This window comes from Saccopteryx bilineata, chromosome 5 (genome assembly GCF_036850765.1).
Source record: "Saccopteryx bilineata isolate mSacBil1 chromosome 5, mSacBil1_pri_phased_curated, whole genome shotgun sequence".
NCBI lineage: Eukaryota > Metazoa > Chordata > Mammalia > Chiroptera > Emballonuridae > Saccopteryx > Saccopteryx bilineata.
Genome location: NC_089494.1, coordinates 207,851,235 through 207,855,103, shown reverse-complemented (window position 1 = coordinate 207,855,103; position 3,869 = coordinate 207,851,235). Strand labels below are relative to the sequence as shown.

The window sequence follows — 3,869 nt, the reverse complement described above, 5'->3', positions numbered from 1 at the left end:
TGTGAAATATTTGTAATTCATAAATAATGATTTAAATTTTTTCTAAAAACATATAAAAGGCAAAAGTAGCCAGTATAATAATAATAAAACTCAAATAAAACTCTCACATCTCCAATATCTTCCCCTATATTCCTGAACCCTCACTCCTCTTTCAAGTCTTGTTAATGATAGAAAAATCAAGAATAAAAAACTTACACAGGCGTTGAAGAATTCAATTAACCTCTGAAAGTGATGCTAGAAAAATAAAAACAGTTACACGACATTTGATAATTAGGAAACTTTGTTTCAAACACATTTTTAAATGTTCTGAAGAAAATAAGATATTCAAAGACAAACTTGCAAAAATTGCTTTAAGATCTGTTATTAGTAAAGAAGTTTGTTGTAAAGTGAATTGGGCAATTAGATTGAAGAGAAGGGAGTCAGGAGTTAGCTGAGAGGAATACTTTCCCAGATACAATAATTTCCCAGATAGTAACTTCGGTGGAAAAACAACCAAAAGCCCTGGAAACAGAGTGATTTATCTCTGCCTTTCTGTTGAGAACCAAGGTGGGGAGCAGAGAGTTGTGTGCTTTGGCAATCTTTCTAAGCAGAAACCCGAGCTTGCAAAGATACCCCAACCACCTTTAGGAAGATGCAAAGCAGCAAGCAATATTCCAGGAGGCTACAATCTATAGATCAAAATCTATGCTAAAGACAATTACTGGAAACAAGTATAAAATTTTCTCAGAGCTTGCTTGGATAAAGAAGTAGAAATTTGTCAGTTGTGATAATGTCTTCTAAAAGAAATTAATACACAGAACTTTTTTTTTTAATTATTTATTTATTCATTTTACAGAGGAGAGGGAGAGACAGAGAGAGAGAGAGAGAGAGAGAGAGAGAGAGAGAGAGAGAGAAAGAGAGGAGAGACAGAGAGAGAGAAGGGTGGGAGGAGCTGGAAGCATCAACTCCCATATGTGCCTTGACCAGGCAAGCCCAGGGTTTTGAACCGGCGACCTCAGCATTTCCAGGTTGATGCTTTATCCACTGCACCACCACAGGTCAGGCTACACAGAACTTTTTATGAGGAGTTTTAACTATTATAATAGGTATATTTAACAAGTTTACAATGTGATAAATTAATAGTCTACATGGGATCATTCATCAATGGACTCTAAAATGTAAAGACAAAATATTAAGTTGCAAAAACCAAAATATTCTGGTGAGTTCTGGGTTCTAGTTAATTGGCTTCTGTATCTAAGTCAAATTATGCTAAACTTGTAAAAGAAATTTCATGACTTATGTTTTCCCGTTTACTTGCACAAGAGAAGTATCTAAACTGGTTGTCTATTGAGAACTTGCTGTTCACCCAAACAAGAGGTAACTCAGGGCTGGTGCTGCTCACTTCCACAGGCCTGGAGAGGGTCTGCTCCTCTGGAGATGATTCTCCCAACTGTAGGGACTGCCTACAGAATCCTAGCCGTGCCAGCCACACTATTTCCTATGCTTTCTACCTTAGATTTTTAGTTTCTACCTCAGAGTGAGTCTTATCATTATACTTTGTTTCTGAAAATATTACTTCTTGAAAATGTCGAATATTTTCTCCCTCAATCAGATCTTTCTAGAAGACAGCAAACATTCTTAATTTATGCTTTTTTAATAAAAGGGGAACAATTACCTTACAGATTAAGAAATGAGATCGAATTCCAGAATGAAATTGACGTACCTGTGAAAATTTAGAGACAGATTATGGAAATCGACAGTACATAAGAGAAATGAATTAGGAAATGTAGACACTGCATTCCTTGAAGGCAGGAGCTGTGTTTTGTCATCTGTGTAATCCTGTCCACTAGTGTGGTTGTCCATCTCTTATAGATAGATATTCAAGAAAAATTGGTTTATAAAATGAATGAATGAACTTACATTTGTTAACACCAGTCACTAATCCTTTTTAATACCAGAAGTATATCTCAGGTAGTTCTCTCAGCCTATTCACTCTCTTCTCTGTTCACAATAACAACTTGAACTGTAGTCTTCCTTAACCTACTACCCCCAGGCTACTGCCTGTCTTAGAGTTTATCAAGGGCTTCTCCAGAGTGGTCACCGCTCCCCTGAATGCCCCCACAGTGATGCTCAGCCTTGGCTGCCTGGAGAGCTTATAAAAGTCCTGATGCCGGCCCTGGCCGGTTGGCTAGGCGGTGGAGCGTCGGCCTGGCGTGCGGGGGACCCGGGTTCGATTCCCGGCCAGGGCACATAGGAGAGGCGCTCATTTGCTTCTCCACCCTCCCCCCTCCTTCCTCTCTGTCTCTCTCTTCCCCTCCCGCAGCCGGGGCTCCATTGGAGCAAAGATGGCCCAGGCGCTGGGGATGGCTCCTTGGCCTCTGCCCCAGGTGCTGGAGTGGCTCTGGTTGCGGCAGAGCATTGCCCCCTGATGGGCAGAGCGTCACCCCTGGTGGGCGTGCCGGGTGGATCCCGGTCGGGCGCATGTGGGAGTCTGTCTGTCTCTCCCCGTTTCCAGCTTCAGAAAAATACAAAAAAAAAGAAAAGAAAAGAAAAAAAAAGTCGTGATGCCTGGGTCACAGCCCAGGCCAGTTAAGTCAGATTTTGTGTGGTGGGACCCTGATATCAGGACTTTTTAAAGTTTCCCAAGCAATTCCAAAGTGCAACCAAGGATGAGAACCATAGGCTTGTTCTGAGGCTAAGAGAACTTTCCCACTATATCTCTTGCTTTTCTAATAGCATCTTTTAAGACAGGTTAGAAGAGCTGTTTTCAGCTCCAACGAAACTTTGCCGATTATAGTAGATTCCAAGGAAAGATTTTATTTGAGGATCGAGTATAACTTAAAGTTCAGAATGCATGGACCAAGGCTGATTTGTAGAAGTAGACATCAAGAGGTTACTTACTGGTGTAGAGTGAGCTGTGACCAAAAGGAAAGTGATCAGAAGCACCGCTTTCATCTTTTCACTCTGTCTACAAGTAAAAAGAAAGTATTATTTCTTAACTTAGAAAATATGGAGCCCTTTCCTACTTATGTAGTGTGACACTGGGTTAGGCATGTTACTAGGGAGCATGGGTGAAGGTCATGCTGTTGGGAACCAAAGGGTATATAGACATAACAAATTATAATATCGATTATAATGCAAATTCTTTAAAATGGTGTGTGCCTTAATTCAGGATGTACATCTCTCTCATACACACACACTCATATTCAAGTGCAGTATAAAACATTTAATGCCTATTAGAAATACTTTCTCAGTAAATTATAAAGAATATTGGTCTATATTCTATTAACTGTTTATAAAAACACAGCTTTAAAAAATTTATTATTTTATTTGATTCTTACAATGAGTTTGATAGGTAGATATGATTAGTATAATAGCCATTTAGAAGTGGGTATTTTTTTCTATTTACACACCTCTATTATGATGTAAATTATTTATTTGATATATCAGTAAATTCTCATAGGTACATAGTTTTCTGTTTCCTATTGTATTATGCTGACTTTTATTTTATTTCGGTCATTTTTTTTTTCATGGAAACAAGAAAAATTCTAGTTTTAATATACCTTTTAAATGTTATATAAAATGTCATTTTTGTTGTTTTGAGGGAAGAGAGATGAGGCATTCTAAAGATAAATATAAGTACTATTTCTTTTTCTTTTTGTGAGAAAGACAGACAGACAGGAAGGGAGAGATGAGAAGCATCAACTCATAATTGCGGCACTTTAGTTGTTCATTGATTTCTTCTCAATCATGCCTTTACCAGGGGACTCCAGCTAAACCAGTGACCCCTTGCTCAAGTCAGTAACTTTGGACTCAAGCTAGTGACCATGGGATCACTCATGATCCCACTGCTCAAGCTGATGACCTCAGGGTTTCAAACCTGGGACTTC

The 3,869-nt window shown here is 38.9% G+C and overlaps 1 long non-coding RNA gene across 1 annotated transcript; it reads right to left on the bottom strand.

Moving 5' to 3' along the window:
• Positions 1-207: 207 nt before the first annotated feature.
• On the bottom strand, positions 208-2,922 carry LOC136306722 (uncharacterized). Its single transcript, XR_010725664.1, has 3 exons — positions 2,881-2,922; positions 1,655-1,702; positions 208-234 (listed from the first exon to the last, which is right to left on the bottom strand). It is a non-coding gene; the product is annotated as an uncharacterized lncRNA (long non-coding RNA).
• Positions 2,923-3,869: the final 947 nt, after the last annotated feature.